Below are 20,508 nucleotides of genomic sequence, written 5' to 3'. Positions count from 1 at the left end.
CAGCGGAATCCAAGTGTAAATTCCACTGAGTTTCCTGGTAAGTCCAAGATCGAACAAAGGACTTGTGAAAACAAGTTGCGTTGGTAATTTTTAGAAAATCTTTGCGGTAACCAAATAAATCAATAGTTGTTGAGGTTGTTGTTTTTGGTGATGAAAAATAAATAAATGCGGTGGATTTGAGAAAAGTCGGATTGTTTGATAGATGCACTGAGTATGTGGATGAACGGGTTGAGAAGGTCTTTAGCTAGCGTTACTTGGGAATGCATCAAACTATGCGATCATGCTAAAACCATGCACAACAAGTCATTTTCCAATGCAAATGCAATGCTCCTAGGTCTAGGATGCATGTGTTGAATGCAAAAGTGTCCATAGAGCTTATTTCTAAGTCTCTACTCTTGTCTTATGCGATGATGCAAGATGCATAAAGGCAAGGTCACCACACACAATCATATCCTATCTCTAGGATGCATGCGATGCGTTAATAGCAAATACTGCTTATTCCTAAGCTCCTATCTCTTGATTATGCGTTCTATTTTGACTCTTCCGAGCCTAAATTCTAACCTGACTTTCCTAAGCCTAGATCTTGTCCTTAGACTACCCTCCCGAGTATCGCTAATGGACGAATGAAGCATACATAATACAAGATAATCGCATAGAATGAAGATTCCTATTTGTGCTAGCTAAATGCTTCTCAACCCATTTAATAGATTTAGCTACTCATGCGTAAATAACAGAGAAGGAACAAATATAGAGAAGTAAATTCCATTTTTATAAATGAGTTTGTGTACAAAATAACAATGGAAGTTAAAGGTAGTGAGCCTGGTAGCAATTCCTTGCTGACCGAGGCTTTTACACTGTCAATCTTTATTCGGTTCCAAAAATATTCCTGTTTCCGCAGGCGTCGGCCCTTTCTCTATCCTTGAAGCTTCTGGCGCTCTCCCAAGCTTACTGGAATGATCTGTCGACACAACCTTCTTCTTTCGCGTCTGCCTTAAGGTAAAAGAAAATCTAAGAACAAGGCTAAACTATGAACAGAACGGTGAACTCGTAAAACAACTTAACCCTTTTTCTAAAGGATGCCTTTAGTATTTATAGAACTTCCAGGGTGAAAGACAGCTTCTCTCTCATGATTGCACAAATGGGACGGCTTTAATTCCTGACTGATGCGCTGAATATTTGTCACCAAAAAGTTGAATGTCTTATTATCGTTAGCGGCTATCAACTTAATTCGGATTCGACTGTCATCAGCTTTCTGTCCCATCGTGATTAATTAGCCTTTCACCCAGATGTGCCCACCATGTTGTGCCGACCAAGTTGTGGCAATCCTTCTTGAGTAAATGTTTGTGAACACAATCACCGCAAAGCCTTGCAGTAATGTTGTGCTTGACCAATGATTTCCTATGATCGCAATTTCCGCCTTGCGTCAACGCATATTTTGCATAAAAATACAAAAATCAACTGTTCCTATGCGATGAATGCATGCGGCCTCAATATAATAAACTTAATGCTTTTTGGACGCAATTTAATATATTTTATCAATGCAAGCCAGCATTGTTTAAGAACTTAGCACTATGATAACGTGCATTTCTGTTCGTTATCACACCCCCAAATTTAAACAATGCTTGTCCTCAAGCGTAAGCTAAAGGCTTCTTTTAGCATGTCAACCGCAATGTTCTTTTCCTAGATTTCTCGAGGATACTTCGTTCAAATCCTATATACCAAAATTTTCTTAAGTCTTGCTCAAGTTTCCTTTTAAAATATTTCTAAGACCTAGGGACCACAAGCTTAACCCTCAAAAGGACTTTACTAACTTCCGGGACATCACATGATTTATTTCAAAGAGATTTTTTTTCCACAGGGTGTCAAATGATTTTATCCTTGCATATTTCTTGACATTGTTATTTTTTTCTAACCTTGCGCTGATCCAAGTGCCTTGCCTTCGTTTTGGCTTGCCCCCACGTGTGTCATGCGGACATCCAACTACGAGCAATGCGCTCTTCCTCAGACTAAACTCATACCTACTTGGCGGCGGAGTTGTAGTCATTTATTTATGCATTGATCCTGGTGACTTACTTTCATTTTGGCTTGCCCCCACGTGTGTCATGCGGACATCCAACTACGAGTAAGTGCCTTTCATAACTTAACTCTTATCAAAATAGGTTTCCCATTGCATTGACAGTGGAGTTGTTATTCTCAAATTTTCTTCCTTTTTTTTTCCAACATAGCAAAGTCGAAAATAAATACATCACCCCCAAATTTAAAATACGGCAATGTCCTCATTGCCAAAAGATTGAAAGAAGTCATGCGATGTTCTTAGAAAGCTTCATGAAGAGAGTTTGAAAGAAAGCTAGCAGACTTCTAACTTCTAGAAATATTTCATGAGGTGACTATCTTAAAATTAAGTTGACTCTAGTATATACAAAAGAAATAGAAGCATGTTTTTCATCATTGAAATCATGATTGGGAAAGAGATAGTATGCGGTAACTTACTAAATTTATCAATGTCAAATGATTACGGTAATCAAAGAGGATGCAATGATAAAACTTTTAAAATTAAAAGCGATGCGATAGTGCAAAATTTGAAACAGAGATAAGGAAGAATACACCCCCAAATTTGCGTTGTCGCCCGCATTGTTTATTGATGCATCCTTCTTTGTAGCGATCTATCTTCTTTGGATTGCGGTGACGGAATAAGATAAGTTGCTTCTTCGTGTAACACCTCCGCAATCCAGCGCCTCAATCATTACAAAAAAATAGAAAGAGGGTCAAATAATTTTAAATAAAACAAAAAATATATATATATATATATATATATATATATATAATATAATTAGAAATATAAAAAAGAAAAAAAAAATAGATATGCGATAATAGACAAGATTAAGACACTGAAAGTTCATGCAGTATTGCTGTAGAGAAAAGATAATCAATAGGATTGCGTCCCTTATGAGGTTGAGTCATATAGTATCTCAGAGATTGCTTATTCCAAGTTGGTCTTTTCACGTCCATGTGGCTTTTCCCTCTTTTCTTTTTCCTCAGGATTTTTACTACCTTAATCCAGAGTTTTTCCCTATGAATGTTCATTATAATCTCCCCTTGTGCACATCAATTGAGCGCGACCGGTCGAAAGGAATGGTCGTCCCAATATGATGGGTGCATCTTCGTCCGCTTTATAATCCAAAATGAGGAAGTCTGCCAGCATGATGAATTTATCAATTGAGATTGCGGCATTTTTCAACTCTTCTTCAGGGTGTATTCGAGATCTGTTCACGAGCAAGAAAGTTTCCTTTATCGGCGTGAGTGTGCCGACATTTAATTGTTTGAAGATTGATAGGGCATTATGTTTATACTTGCCCCAAGATCAAAATAGTGCTTGGCCACTGTAGACCCCTCCAATGGAGCAGGGTATCGTAAAGATTACTAGGTCGCCCATTTTTGGTGGAATCATAACATTTTGCGTTGCGGCCGCTATTGGATCTTTTCTTCCTCATTTTGTTCCTCTTTCAATCTTTGCGAAAGCTGTTGGTGGTTGGACTTTCTTCTATCTCAAGATCTAGAGGCTTAAGGGTGGATGCAACTTCAGAGTCTATTTTCTCGAGCTTTTCCGGACTATAGGTCAACGGGTCTTTGGTTGTCACCACATTCAAGTTGGTTGCACTGGGCTCCTCCCCTACTCCCGCAGTCATGTTGTCACTTAGCAAGGAGATTGCTAAGCATTGTTCCTTCCTGGTACCCCCAGCATTGCGAGGGAGCTCAATTGAGCTCGATAACGCTCCTTGCGGTCTATTTTTCAGTTGGCCCGCAATTTGTCCTAGTTAAATCTCTATATTCCGAATGGATGTTGCTTGATTCTGAAGTACTGATTCGTTTTTCTGATTGTTTTGCTTCAACAAGCTCTCTAAGGATGGGGATTATGGTAGTTGTGAATTGCTAACTTGGCTATGCACTGGACCGTCTGTTTGCGGGAAAAATTCGGGTGGCCCTTCTTTTTGTGCCACAGGTTGAAAGCTTTGTTATTGATCTTTCCACGCAAAATTTGGGTGGTTTCGCCACCCAGGGTTATATGTATCGAAATAGGGATTGTTTCTCATGAAGCATGCCGACTACGGGTTTGTTGGGCATTCTTCCATAGGGTGAGCCTCTTCGCAAATGACACAACTTGCGGTCGTTTGAGTAATTGTGCTGACCTGCCCTTTCTTCACTCCCGTATTATTAATTGCGATGCCTTGTATTAAACTCATCATCGCAGTCATTGGATTTTGCAAGGAGAAGATGGCCCCATTGTTTGCGTCATTATCTTTTATTCTTAATCTATGATCGGTTTCCCTTCAATCCTCGTGATTTTTGGAAATGCGACCAAGTATACTCTTTGCCTCCTCATATGTTTTGTCGAGCAGACCACCAGTAGCTGCCACATTGGCAGCGGTCTGCGAAGAGGGATTCAGTCCTTGGTAAAAGATCTTCATTTGCAGGCAGACTGGTAAGCCATTATGTGGACAGTCTCTTACCAGCCACTTGAACCTCGCCAAGGCATCACTGAGCGATTCGTCATCTTCTTGTTCAAAAATTGTTATTAATTTCCTTCTTCTAGCATTCTTGGTTGGTGGGAAATACTTCTTCATAAACTTTTCCACCACCTGTTCCCACGAAGTTATCTCCCCTGGTTCGAGAGAATATGTCAATTTTCTTGCTTGATAGCGTAAGAAAAATGGGAACAGAGTGAGTCGAATTTCCTCGGTGGAGATATTCAGGAACACAAAAGTGTTGCAGATTTCTATGAAGCTTCGAAGGTGGGCGTGCGGATCTTTGCCACACCTTCCTCCAAACTGCCTAGCAACCTGAATCATCTGCAACATTACCGGCTTCATTTCAAACCTCGATCCATCTAACGCCGGCCTCATGATTCCTGGAGAGAAATTATAAAGGTTAGGCGACGCATAGTCCCGAATGGGTCTATTGCGGTTTTTTGCCAGAAAGATGGTGTTGGCCATAATATTGTTCGTGTTAGCAGCCCTTACTTCCGGTTGCTCCGCCATTCTTGGTGTTCTCTCTTATTGTTGTTGGCGGTCTCTTAATCTTCTTCTGAATGTCCTCTCAATCTTCAGGTTGTAATTCGCCAGAGATTGAGAGTCTGTAAAGAAGTCAGAAAAATTACCGTTACCACACTATTTTGTCAAAATCCTCGGCAACGGCGCCAAAAACATGGTGCGTTATTTTATGATGTAGAAATGTGGATGAAATGCGATGGTGAAATTACATTAAGCACTCAAGTTTCCTCAGTGGAATCCAAGTGTAAATTCCATTGAGTTTTCTGGTAAGTCTAGGGTCGAACTCAGGGACTTGTGAAAACAAGTTGCGTTGGTAATTTTTAGGAAAACTTTGCGGTAACCAAATAAATCAATAGTTGTTGAGGTTGTTGTTTGCGGTGATGAGAAATAAATAAATGCGGCAGATTTGATAAAAGTCGAATTGTGTGATAGATGCACTGAGTATGCGGATGAACGGGTTAAGAAGGTCTTTAGCTAGCGTTACTTGGGAATGCATCAAACTATGCGATCATGCTACAACCATGCACAATAAGTCATTTTCTCAACTCTTCCAATTATTGTAGTTCTAGGAGTCTTTCCTTTCCGACTTGGGCTAGATTCAAATTACATTGTTTCACCGTCCAATACGCTTTGTGTTCAACCTCTACTGGAAGATTGCATGTGTTGCCATATACAATTCTATACGAGATTGTACCTATAGGCGTCTTAAAAGCGGTTCTGTAAGCCCAAAGCGAATCATTAAGTTTGGAACTCCAATATTTTCTTTTCAAGTTCACAGTCTTTTCTAAAATGCTTTTCACTTCTCTATTTGAGATTTCCACTTGGCCATTTTTTTGAGGATGATATGGGGTTGCTACATGGTGGTGAACTCCATATTTCCTAACCAATGCTTCTAAGGTTCTATTACAAAAATGTGTTTTTTGATCGCTTATAATGGTTCTAAGAATTCCAAATCTAGAAAAGATGTTATTTTTAAGAAATTTTGAAACCATAGATGAATCATTTGTTCTAGTAGGGAATGCTTCAACCCACTTGGAAATATAATCAACCGCAAGTAAAATATACAAGTATCCAAACGAAGAAGGAAATGGACCCATGAAACCTAAACCCCAAATGTCAAATATTTCACAAACAAGAATAGAATTGAGGGGCATTTCGTTTCTTTTAGATAAAGATCCAGATTTTTGACACTTTTCACAAGACTTACAATAAGCATACGAATCAGCAAAAAAAGAATCCCAGAATAGTCTTGAATCTAAAATTTTTGTAACAGTTTGTCTAGGACTGACATGACCATCACATGCTTGTTCATGGCAAAATGATAAAACGTACTCAAATTCTTCGTTAGGAACACATCTCCTAATAATTTTGTTAGAACAAAATTTCCATGGATAAAGAGGATCCCACACATAGTATTTAGTCTCTTTTTAGTTTAGACTTTCTAGACCAAGACATGTTAAGAGGAAATTTACCTGTAACAAGGTAGTTTACCATGTCGGTAAGAAAGTAGACACCATGCAAAGATGTTCATCTGGGATATCTTCTGTAATAGGTATTAGTTCTTCTTCTTGCTTGATTTGACTTAAATGGTCTGCCGCTGAATTTTTGGATCTTTTTCTATCTTTGATGGTTATGTTGAACTCTTGTAAAAGGAGAATCCATCTGAAAAGTCTTGGTTTTGATTCTTTCTTCATCATTAGGTACCTGAAAGCAGCATGGTCAGTATAAATGATTATTGGAAAATCAAGAATGTAAGTTCTAAACTTATTCAAAGAAAAAATTATAGAGAGAAATTCTTTTTTTGTTGTTGAATAATTGATTTGAGATGAACTGAGTTTTCATGATGCGAAACAAATCACATGGCATTTCTTGTCAACTTCTTGTCCTAATACTGCCCCCACTGCTAGGTTACTAGCATCACACATGATTTCAAATGGTAAATCCCATCTTGGTGGTTGAAGGATTGGAGTTGATGTCAACTTCTCCTTAAGTGTGTCAAAAGCTCCTTGCATTCTTTGTTGAAATTGAATACGATATCTTTTTGAAGAAGGCTTGATAGGGGGAGTGCAATTTTGTAAAAGTCCTTGATGAACCTCCTGTAGAACCTTGCACTACTAAGAAAAGAGCGGATTTCCCTAATATTTTCAGGATAGGGAAAGTTAGCTATGACATTTATCTTAGCCTTATCATCTTCTATGCCCTTAGAAGATATAAAGTGTCCTAACACTATTCCATGAGAAACCATAAAATGACATTTTTCATAATTCAAAATAAATTTGTTTCTATGCATCTTTTCAAGATCAAACTCAAATTGTGCAATCTTCGAAAGAACTACCATACACAGTGAAGTTGTCCATGAAAATTTCTATGCATTTTTCTACATAATCAGATAATATGCTCATCATACATCTTTGAAACGTAACTGGGGCATTACATAGCCCAAATGGCATTCTTCTAAATGCATAGGTACCATAAGTGCAAGTCAAATAGTCTTTTCTTGGTCTTCCTGTGCTATAGGTATTTGTTAGAATCCAGAAAAACCACCAAGAAAAAAAAATATGGCTTCCCCGCTAACCATTCAACCATTTGATCAATAAAAGGTATAGGAAAATGATCCTTTTTTATTAACTTTTTGAGTTTTCTTAGTCTATACACATTCTCCAATCGTTTTACACTCTCATGAGTATCATCTCTCCTTTTTCATCTTTCACAATGGTTATGTCGGTTTTCTTTGGTACCACATGTATTGGACTTACCCATTGACTGTCTAAGACTGGGTAGATTATACCGGCTTCAAGTAGCTTGAGAATTTCTTTATGAACAATTTCCTTCATGGTTGGATTTAGCCTTCTTTGTGATTGAACGGTTGCCTTAGCTCCCTCTTCTAGAATGATTTTGTGCATGCAAAGGGAAGGAATTATCCCCTTGATATCTTCTAATATCTAACCAATTGCTTTCTTATGGTCCTTAAATGTTTCTACTAGTGAACTTTCCTGAGAAGATTTGAGTTCTCTAGATATGATCATAGGAAAGACTTTTTCTTTTCCTAGGAAAACATACTTGAGGTGAGAAAGAAGAGCCTTAAGCTTGATTCCTTGTACCTAAGATTCCACAACATCATTGTTAGAGGGGTTATCATTCAAATTAAAATCATTAGAAGTAAAGAAAGAGTCAATCAAAGAGTCATCATCTTCAAGGTCGATGGAGGAAACAACCAAACAATCTAAATTTTCATCAATTGAAAATAACAATTCATCAAGCACATCGCATGTATCTTTTGAACAAAGGGACAAATATTCTTCAGGAAATTTCATGGCATCATAAATGTTGAAAGATTTCACCTCTCCATCAAATTCTACTGACAAAGTGAAAGAAATCAGACATGAGGACTTCCATTAGCAGTGGAAGGATCGTTCCAAATTTCAATCGTATATGAACAACACAATTACAATCACAAACGAAAACAACAAGCTATGCGCAAAACAGAAATTACAGCATGCTTTACTATACGATCAAGGGAAGAATTCACATACCTTTGAAGACTCATCTTCAAGACCCCTTGATCATGAATGCTCGATCAACCCACAAGACTACAACACTCAAATGCTCCTACACTACGACCACTACACTGCACGATCACAGTGAACTCGAACAAAGTGATCACCAAGGTCACAAACACAGCAAATGCAACGAACGGCCTCCACAGAACCTTGACAGTATCGAGTTGAGTATGACACCACCAACAAGGTTACCTTGGTATTCTCGGTGTGAGAATCCAGAAGTGTGGGCTCTGTGTGGACTTGGTTAGAGGTAGAGATCGGAGAAGAACAATCGTGTAAACGATTGAGCAAGTGGGAGATGGCATATGTTTATCGTATAGACGATGCCCAATTGTTTAACAAATGCTATGCGATCGTTTAACTAAAGTTGCACGATCGTTTAGCTCATCGGCCAGCTAAGTATCTATCGTATAGAAACACTCCACGATTGTCTAGTCTCTCCAAACTGTTGTTTAGTAAATCATATTTACTTGACAACCTTTTCATGAGTAATTTTCGAGAGTGGAATTCTCAATTCAACATTTTGCAAATCTTACTAAATTTAGGAAAACATTTTTCCTTTTTATCTCACGGTTACCATGAAACCACCAATAACCTCCCACTCAATTGGTTATTAGAAAAAAAAAGATAATTATCCAATAATTAATATTATTATAAATATATATGATAACCAACTTACCATAGTATATTTATAACCTATAGTTTTAATATTTCATCTCATGAAACATATAAACCATAGCTCTTTTTCTATTCCATGGCACTTAATGTAAATCTCATTTACATTAATCCTCCACTAGATGTATCTCATACATCATACCGATCATATCATATATAATCGAATTACCTCTTGTCAATTTGAATATTTCAAATCAACATCAAGAAATGATCCTCAACTTGAACCCATTGAGTTACCAAGGGGACCTTATGAACCTGTAGCTTGATGCTCCAACGGTACGTGAATAACTGACTAAACTCTTTAGTCACGGGATCCACCATCCGTTAACTGCCAGGCACTTCACTAAAGACTGACAACTGAACTCTCCTTACTATAGATATATTATGTGTCCATCTTAACTAATCAACAGTGCGATAACCTTTCACAAATCGCTCGTAAATACAGCTCGGCCAATAACCGTCATGCCCCTATAGTTACATCTAACTTCTTAAGTACCACTGATCTCTCTAGTGAACATAAGTCATAGTTCTACTATGATTGAGTCCTCTCTTCTAAAGAGAAGCTGTGATCACTATGTTCAAGCCCCGGAATCAGCCCTTAAGGGAGCAATCTATCTACTTGTCCCTGCTTTGGGGAAGGAGTGAATTCCATCTTGTGTAACTGAGTTTCCAGTTCCCAAATCAAACAAGTCCCCAAAAAAGGTAGGCTTGTTGAGTTGGCAATCTGGCCACTCTCACCCATATTAATCAAAGGACCGCCTTCAAAAGCAGGAGTTCCCAAAACACTCAAGATTGAGGTCATGTTACCTATGGTCGTTTAGGTGAGATGTAAGTCTCCAGTATCAATGGCATTATATACAAAGATGAATCGTCTCGTGGTCTGGTCTTATATAAACTCTTTGTATAGGATATCCTCGCTCACATGTCTCCACATGAATGGTCAGGATCTACCATCTGTAGTAGTTTATAACACTTGCAACCTCTACAAAGCAGGTCGTATCCATAGTGTCACTAGGATCAGATATCCCACCTTAATCCTTATACTACAGACCTATTTAGTTTATCACTTAAGGCATGATTCACTTGTATATCTCATATACATACTTAAGTTTACATACGATAACCATAGAGCTTTGTTTATTGGATATGGGTAAATGCCAGAAAGAAATAATTGTTATTTTATTCAAAACAATGTGTATATTACAAACAACGAAACTCCGGGAGAATTATGACATCAATCTCAACACAAAGACCCTTTATCTACATCAATTCTTGTTTTTGTAGTTTTCGTGAAAGGTCTACCAAGTAGAATATTAGAGGAAGTAGAGTAAGATTCATCCATTTTTAGAATGTAAAAATCAGAAGGAAAGATTAATTCTCCAATTCTCAACAAAACATCTTCAACAATGCCTAAGGGTTGAATATATGACCTATCTGCTAGTTGTATGCAAACATTCGTTTTTTGTAGGGCATTCAATTTGAGATCTTCATAGACATGAAAGGGCATTACATTTATTGATACATATAGGTCTAGCATGAGTGATAATTCTATCTCCTATTTTGCATGGTAAGGTTAACATTCTCGGATCTCTACATTGTTTAGGCATATCTTTCTTAAGCAACGCAGAGACATTCTTACTAACAGTTATTCTCTCCTCTTCCTTCCCTTTTCTTTTATTTTCTTAATACACAAGTCTTTTATAAATTTAGCATATCTAGGTATTTTTGAATAGCATTAAGCAAAGGGATATTAATTTGTACCTTTTGTAACATCTTAATTAGCTCATGGTCAACATCTTCTACCTTAGGTCTCGCTAATCTACTAGGGAATGGTGTCTTGAGTACATTTGGCTCTACCTTAGGGGGAGAATATTCACATACCTCAGGAAAAATGGGAGTCTCTTTTGGCTCAATTACCTTACTCTCTTGTTCTTTCATTGCCTTTTGTTGTCTTTTGGGAGGAGATTGAACCGGGTTTGCATCTTGAGAGGAAGAAGGGATTTCCGTACCGCTTCTTAGAATGATTGCACTTATGTTTGCATGCTCTGGTTGAGCGGGAAGCTTTCCAGATGATTTACTCTCAAGCTTGCTTACCACAGTTATAAGTTATTGAAGGAACTCTTATCAAAGAGACCAATGAGCGAAAGAGAGGTCGTTCCAAACCTCATTGTGACAGAACATACACATTTACAATCAAACAGTAATAGTTATGCATAAACTCTAAATTATAGCGTGCTTCAAAAGAAAAATACTAAGGATCAAGAGAACTTACCCTTGAGGAACTTTTCTTCTTGTTCCCTCGATCTAATAGCATGATTGTTCACCAGCACAAACGTCACGCCTCAGCAATCTCCTCGAACACGAACAAATAACACTTGACCCTTGAACAGTAAGCAGACAACACTAGAAGACTACCTTGCTATTCTCGGTGTGAGAATCCAGGAGTTGTGGGCTCTTTATGAATTTGGTAGAGGGAAGGAGGAATTAACAGATCGTATTAGACGATTGAGAAAGTGGGAGATGCCTAAAGTCTATCGTATAGACTAAGTACTCGATCATTTAGAAAACAAGTGTCTATCATATAGCAAACTCGTTGCACGATCGTTTATGCTCTCAAGCTATCGTATAGCTATTTCTTTTGTGTGTCCAATTATCAATCGCTTAATGATTGCATTGTGGAAAAATGAAAACGATTTTCATTTTATCCATCAGTTACCATAACTGGTCATAACTTCCCACTAAATTGGTTATTGGGAGAAAAAACTGAAACCAATTATCCCATAATTGATTTAATTACAAATAAATAAGAAATTCATAACCTATAGTTTCAATATCACATCTCATGCAATATATATAAACCATAGTTCTTTTTCTCCTTTATAGCATTTAATAATAATTCCTCCAATTAATGTATCTAATACATTAAGTCAATTATATCTCATATAATTGAAGCAATTTAATTAGATCAAATATAGTCAAATTTCCTCTTGTTATTTTGAACACTTCAAACTAACCCAAAAACTGATTCTCAACATGAATCCATTGAGCTACCAAGGGGACCTTATGAACCTATAGCTTGAAGCTCCAATACTACGTGAATAACTGACTAAAATTTTTAATCATGATATCCACCATCTGTTAACTGTTGGACATTCTACTAAAGACCGACAGATGTACTCTTCACGCTACAGATATATTTCTATGTCCATTGGATATAACCAAGCAACAATATGATGACCCTTCATAAATCGTTCGTAAGTACAACCGAGCCAATATACCATTTTACTCCTGTAATTACATCTAACTCCTTAAGTACCACTGATTCCTCTAATGAAAAATTTATCATAGTCCTACTCATGAGAAGGTGTATAGCTTAAAGGAGCAATTTATCTACTTACCCCTGAATGGAGGAATGAGTGAATTTCTTCTTGTGTAGCTGAGTTTCCAGCTCCTCATTCAGACAAATCTTCAAAGTGGTAGGTTTGAGTCGGCGATCTGGCCACTCACACCCATACAAATCAAAGGACCACCATCACAGACAGGAGTTCCTAACTCACTCAGGATTAAGGTCATGTTACCTATGGTCATCCTAGTGAAATGAAAGTCTCTATCATGAACGGCGTTATATAACGAGACTAAAAATTTCGTAGTCTGGTCTTATACAAACTCTTTTGTATAGAGCATCCCCACTCGCATGTCTAATACATGAATGGTCAGGACCATACCATTTGTAGTACTTTACAACACTTGTAACATCTACAAAGCGGGCCACACTCGTAGTGTCATCAGGATAAGGTTTCCATCCTTTATCCATATACTACAGACCATTTAGGTTATCACTTAAAGCACAATCCACTTGTATGTCATCACATATATACTTAAGTTACAACGATAACTAGAGATCTTAGTTTATTAGTTTGTGGTTAATGCAACTAAAATATCTCATATTTCAAATACTATAGTTAATAAAATATCTCATATTATTACATCACAAAATGTTTGTTTATACAGGTATTTATAAACTACAAAACCCTACGAGATTTAGGACATCAACCCCAACAGTTGTGTAATTTGAGTGCCCAAGCTTCTGAAGCCTTGTCTAGTCTCTTGTTGAAAGAATTTAGTGTCTTGTTGAAGTTGTTTGGTTTCTTGATGAAGTTAAGTGTTATCCTTTTGCAAATTGTGGAGTTCCTGTTGAAATTTTAATGAATGGTCAGCAAGGATTCTTACTACGTCTTCTAGAGACATACCTAAGGAGTTTGAGGAAGATGGTGGGTTCCAGTTCTCAAATTTCCCTTGAGATCCCCACTTGAAATTGGGATGATCTCTCCATCCTTGATTATATGTTTGTCCATGGGGGTCGTATTTTCTCTGAAATCCACCAATGGGATTGACTTGGGCTTGTGGGCAAGCCTCAAAATTATGACTGACTAATCCATACACCCCACATGGTTTGACTTGAGGGAGACCTCCTTGGGCTACCTGAGTAAAAAGAGAAACTAAATTAGATACTTGCGATCTAAGCTCACTTACCTTACTAGATTGAAGAACAGAGTTATCAAAAGTCCTTGTCCCAAAATTCTGAGAGTTCTCCGCCATGGTTGATATGAGTTGGCTCGCTTCGATCGGTGTTTTGTCTGCTAAAGCTCCACTGGCGGCCACATCTATATTGCTTCTCTTGGACGGGAGTTAACCTGAATAGAAGCATTGAATTAGATATTGCTTAGAAATTTGATGGTGTGGAAAAGATGCACATAGCTATTTGTACCTTTCCCAATATTTATACAAAGACTCTCCTACACTTTGTTGAATTCCATAAATATTTTTTCTTATGTTATGAGCTTTAGATGCCGAAAAGAATTTTTCTAAAAAACTTCTTTTTCAACCCACTCCACGTAGTAATAGAACCCACTGGTTGTAGTATAGTCAATCCTTAGCCACATCCTTCAAGGAGAAGGGGAAGGTTTTAAGGTTGAGCTGCTCTGTGTCACTCCATGAGGACGCATTCCGTCACAAACAAGGTGGAACTCCTTCATGTGCTTGTGTGGGTCTTCAAGTAGGAAGTAAATGTACTAGCCTCAGTTTTAGTTCAAATGGGACAGTTGTCTCCGGGTATACGATACAAAGAGGTTGTTGATTATTATCTGGTTCTGCTCGCAAAGTTTGTTCTCTTGCTTCGCCTATGATGTTTGGTTGTGGTTGTTCTTCTTCTTGATCCAACTCTTCATTCTTCTTACTCTCTTCTAGCTTTTTTCCTTTGTAATCTCCTCTCATTGTGATTGATATCTACAATCAAATCAAAAAGTATACTCCGAGAGGAGCGGGTCATGCACAAAAAGAAAGTTTAAGACCTACTATTTTTGGTTTTGTTATATTTTTATTTTTTTATGAAATTCAAAAATTATAAAAGGCTAATTGCTCGGTTCCCTGGCAACAACACCAATTTGTTCAAAGTAAAGTAGGTGTCGTTAATTCTATCTACCTAAAACAAATGAAATTTATAAAACTCTAACCACAATTTCAACTAACACGTAGTAATAGTGAAAGTAAGAGGTCGATCCCAAGAAAATCACAATTAATTGGCCTAAAAATAGACTACTTAAATTCCAAAATGCAAAATATTAAATGGGGGGGGGGGGGGGGTTGTTTTAAGAACTAAAGACTAACTAAACTAAGCAAAAAGACAAGAATTGATATAGGAAACTTATTGATGAGAGAAATAAGGGAGAGATTGTGAGATAAGATTCAATGGAAATAAAATCTTGGGGATTTTATGTAACTAGGCAATTCTATCATTGACTTAATAAGAAATCATGCAATTAGATTATTCAATAGTTCATTAAGAATAGGTTCCTAATGCCCTAATTAGCTAATTTTATAATTAACCCTAATCTATGTCCTACTTGCTCCCTAAAGACATTTCACAATTAATCCCTAAATTGCATTAAACTCATGGGTTTTCTTAACTATTCCAATCTTGAAATCAAAAGACTGAAAATTAAGGATTGATTACATGAATGTTTTGAATTAATAGATTCTTTAAGAAAAGAGGAAAAGAAGTCCACATTTTCTATCAAGACTACTAATTCTTGCAACTACAATAACAATTTTATTGTAGAACCATGTAATTTTTGCATACAAAAATTGATTATCCTTGAGTCGTCAATTCAATCATAATCAATTTTATTCTAGATCTCAGCAAGAACATTGAAAAGAAAGTAATCACATGAAAGAAAATTCAAGAAAAGCCTCAAGAAAATGCCTAATTACTATGGTTCCCCAAGAAAAAGATTTACCTGCTCATAGAGGATGAAATTCTTTAATCAATCCATTGATAGTTGCATATTGATAGAAGTATGCATACAAATCGACTTAATCTCACAGAAAATTATAGAATCGCTCTTTGAAATCGAAGTCTCTCTCTTTAAAAAAAATGGGTTTTTCTTCTTCAAAGTTTTCTCTCAAGAGAATGATGGATTTCTAAAAAAAAAATGACATCTCTCTATTCTAATTAATGTTTTGCTGAAGAACTGAACTCATTTATACCAGAAGAAAAGAGTCATGAGGCACGCAGCTGAATCGGGTCAAAATCTAGAAAGAAGAATGAACACATCGAGTTTTCTGTTTCATACTCGATCCTCGATGCTCGACGATCATACTCAATGATCGACTCTAGATGTCCTTTACTTGATAGCTTTAACTCGATGGAAAACGGTTGAATACTCGATCGTCTTTATTCGATGGTATTTGATAGTATTCTACTAAATACTCGATGGTCGATGATCCAACAGCCTTACTCAATGCTCTCCTGGGTGTTTACTCAATTCTCTTCAATTTATTGATTTTCTTGGTCATTTTTTTAATCTTTTTGGCACAATTTTCTTGTAATTACTCAAAAATGCTTTGGGGATCGTTTTATCTACAAAATTAGCAATTAAAGCAAATAATCAACACAATTTTGGGGGAATTAACATAGGAAATATACATCCTTTAAAAACCTAACAGGGTTCCATGCATTGGAAATGGTAGGCGCCATCCAGCCAGCTTGGTTAAATGATCCGACTAGAGGCCCAAGGAAGGGGTGTTGCAGCTAAGTATAGCAAGTGGTATGTAAGGTTTATGCAACCAAGTGTGTATACCATTGTAAAGGGCTAAGCTGATGAAGGATGCGACAGATGATCATGCATTGAAGGGAGAAATCTTGGATGGCAACAAGGCCATGCGATCAAGCTTGAACTGAGGAATTTAGTGTAATTAACGAGTAAGTAACCAAGTGGTAGCCTTGCAAACATCAATAAAGGGATAAGCTTGCCAGGTGGCAATTAATTAAGCAAACTCTTCATGCAAACCCAATTATAAATGGGCTTAACCAAGAAGGAGACTGTTTTTACAAAAATTTTCCTAATGCCTAAATAAGGGAGAGTTGCTATCATCTGAAGAATTTAAAAGTTGAAGAATTTTCGATCAGCTAAAGGAAAATTTGAGGAATCTCTTATCAGTTTTGTAAGAAATGATGCTCAAATCCTAAGGTAAGCAAAAGTTAAGATGTTTATGAGCATTTCATTAAAGGAAGTTTAGTTATACGAATGTTTGGAATTAAAGTTATGAAATCTGGAAGTTTGATTTTGAGATGATGTTGTGAATGAATAAGCAAGCAATTGCATATGAAGAATAAGCAAGCAGCTAACTCAGTGAGGTTATGCGTTAGCGCATATAGCATAGAAAATCCACAACGAAGGCAATCTGAGTACATCACATAGTGGATGTAGATCGCATAGGCTGAGAAGTGTTTCAATGCTTACCTGAGCTTCTTGAGAAGGGATTCCCAATTGCCATTGAAGTTATAAGGTAAGATGGTTAGGGAATAGTCTATGCATTAAAGATTGTTCTTGATGCGTTGAAAATATGATGTCATAACCATTGGTATGCGATAAAGTTAAGCTATGCCTTAAGCTAAAAATAAAACTAAATATACTGACCAAGGGACCTTTCCTTTCCATGGAAAACGCAAATAGGAGAGGCATACAACCCCTTGGATAAATAGCTTAAGACAGTGAGTGACAAGTTTTAATAAATGTTTTCTACCTTATGTTTATGAATGATTTCCAACGCATAGGAATTTTTATGAAGTTATTATATTACGATTTTCTCCAATGCATGCCTTAAGATGAATGTTGATCGCATGATCTATGTTTTTAAATGATGAAATTATTCAAGAGTTTAGCATGTGTTCTCCAGTAGCCTATGCCATGTTTTATCGCATGATGAAAGTAATCAAGCATATTCCATGTTTTACAAGGCACTATGCGTTGATATGAAACCATGAGGTATGATTATTTCAAATATGCATATTCAGTATACGTTCTTAAATGTTTAAATATTTGTGCCTTGTATAAACCCTACTCTAATGTTGGTACCGAAGGTATGGTAAGGTACCTAGATTACAACGATATTAGGGATCCTTGACACTGAAGGCATGGTAAGGTGGTTAAGACCCAATTCAGCTTTGCGTACACATATGACTATATTATCAACGTTGATGATCGAGAAAAAGGGCTCTCTCTCAACTAAAATGATTAGAGATTGAGCAAAAGGACTTTCCCACATATTCAGGTAGTGGAGTAGTGGAATTTTTTAGAATGATGTTAATGAGTTTAATTCTAGGGTTTTACATGATATATTTTATGATTTCAAATTTCTAAAACCCTGATTATGATTTTATAAATGTTTTCCTTGATAGAAGTGTTTATGTTATTTATGATTTAAAGTATGTTTTACATAGGATAGTCACTCACTGGGCTTTCTAGCTCACTCTTTAAAAATGTTTTCCTCCCCAGGTGGGGTCAACGTCCGGAGGCCTAGCAGTTTTGCTAGTCAGTCACTTCTCAGACCCTAAGAAGATTGCAGTTTAGGTGGCTCATAATGTTCTGTTATTGGTTTTATGTCCATGTTAGGGGGCAAACCTGTCTCTTATACACATCTAGATGTGTATAAGAGACAGCCCTCAGGATGATTGCAGTTTAGGTGGCTCATAATGTTCTGTTATTGGTTTTATGTCCATGTCAAGGAGAAACAGAGTACAGTTTGTGTTGTACTCAAGTTTAGTTCCTTAATCTATTATGTATATTAATGTTGATATTTCTTGTTGGCAGTAAATTATATGTTTGAAGTTGTTGCGAGAATTATGTGTTAAAGTTCTAAAGAATTATAAACTACTAAACAGGTTAATAGGTGTTAAGAATACAGGTTTTCAAGAGTATGTTGGACAGTGGTTGTCATAATAGGGTTGGCAATTATTGTCTTCACATCTCTTCTCAAATTAAGAGGGTAATCTGAGGAGTGTGATATATGTCCTAAAGTCTTGTAGTTAATATGTCATTTTAAACAATAGTGGATTATTTTATATATACAATTATCCACTAAAGAAAAATCCAAGGTTATTTTATGAAACTTGAATAGCATATGGTAGATATACAGGTGAATCATGTTCAAGTAATAACTGAAACGCATACAAAAAGTGTGTTTTCTAAGCTTAGAATTTAGTTCATTTTATGCTTAAATTGAGATCTTTGATGCTTTTATTGTTTGATTGTAGGAAATTGAGCAATTGGATGAGAATAAGCAATTTTGGAAGATTAATGACCAAAATACCCCCAATAAAGTCAATTTTTTTTCTTAGGGTAATGATCAATGGAGAAAAAGGAAAGAAAATTCAAAAATCGGTGGCAGGGTAGTGTTAAACAAACATTGCAATGTTGCCCCGTGACACTGCAAGGCAGAGCGCTCATGGAAATAGGGCAGTGTCGTAATGCTGCTTGCAACGTTGTGACGCTATGATTAGTAATGTTGAAATTACCGTCAGCGTTGCAACGCTAAATTGAAGTGCTGCAACGCTGCGACTGTTGTCTATATAAGCAATTTTTGGTCGATTTGATTTAGAGAAGTACTTTTAAGGCTATTTTGAGAGCATAAAGCAATATTTTTATGAGGCTTCCCTAGGGAGTGTAATTTTGGACAGAGGCGGCATCTCGGAGCTTCAAAGGATCAAAGATTTGAAGAGTTTGTTGGGTTGCGATTCCAAATTCGAGGATGAGAGTTAAGAACATGGCTTGCAATTTCTTCCCTCTTTTATTTTCTGTCCTTTTTGTATGGGAACCTCATGAATGGTCTATGCTTGTGTTGTAACCATGAGTGACTGATTTTTGTTTCTAGGGTCTTGATTTAGTTTTTATGGATTGTGAAAGTTGAATTAGTTGCTTCTTGGATTGAATTTATGCATAATTATTTTAGCATGTTTGTACTTAATGCTTTTGATTAACTGATCACTAATTGAATTTTCTTTACTTAATGTCTGTCTCAAGAGAGAAGGTGAAGTCGGATCTAGCATAATAAACTGTTAATCGAGTATGCACTAGAGTGATAGGAGATTAATAGAGATTGTTGACGGAGGAACTTAATGTTGTGGCTAGTCAAACAATAAAAGAGACTCGGGTCGATGGTTAGTCATTAGAAAGGGCTGAGCTCGAGAAAGGATACCTGGATAAAAGACTCCTAGTTCTATAATTTGCATGAATCAATCTAAGGTCAAAATAATTAATTTGGTTAATCCGTTTAACGAAATCATACCTTAGAATGTGTCTTTGTTTAGTTTCACCCCAGTTTTATTTTTTCTTGCTTTTTAGGATTAGATTAGTTAGGTTCTCATCATAGTCCGGTCCCTTAAATAAAATTAGAAGAATCTCTAAATAGCTAAAAGAGTCAAACCAATTCCTTAAAGGACAATACTCGTTCTCTTGACCGTTTTACTATATTATAATTTGACGCGTGCGCTTGCGTTACCATCAATAACCTAAGTGGTCTGTAGTATATAGATAATTTGAATCTCATTCAAATAAACTTTATAATAAATCATGTAATTAATTGTATCAAATACAATTAATATTTTCCCTCATATATTTGAACAATTCAAATTTTCTTTCAACGTAGTTGATCCTTGTTGGTTTGTGGTGAGCTAGCAAGGGGACCTTATAGACCTACAGATTATAAGCTCCAATGATACAAGATTAATTAATTAAACTATTTAATTAAATTAACCTTCATTCTTTAACTACAGGGCAAACCAGTATAGACCCATTGTTGAACTCTAATCTGCTGTAGGACAAGTTATGTCCATGGATATAATCAATATAAGCAAGTTGATCATTCATAAATTGTTCATAATTACA

The 20,508-nt window shown here is 36.5% G+C and overlaps 1 non-coding gene across 1 annotated transcript; it reads left to right on the top strand.

Annotated features, from left to right (window-relative positions):
- Positions 1-4,482: 4,482 nt before the first annotated feature.
- On the top strand, positions 4,483-4,589 carry LOC120087399. Its single transcript, XR_005484537.1, has one exon. It is a non-coding gene; the product is annotated as a small nucleolar RNA R71 (small nucleolar RNA).
- Positions 4,590-20,508: the final 15,919 nt, after the last annotated feature.

This window comes from Benincasa hispida, chromosome 9, assembly GCF_009727055.1.
Source record: "Benincasa hispida cultivar B227 chromosome 9, ASM972705v1, whole genome shotgun sequence".
Lineage (NCBI taxonomy): Eukaryota > Viridiplantae > Streptophyta > Magnoliopsida > Cucurbitales > Cucurbitaceae > Benincasa > Benincasa hispida.
The sequence above is the reverse complement of the archived record's forward strand: the minus strand, read 5'-3'. Positions and strand labels throughout refer to the sequence as shown.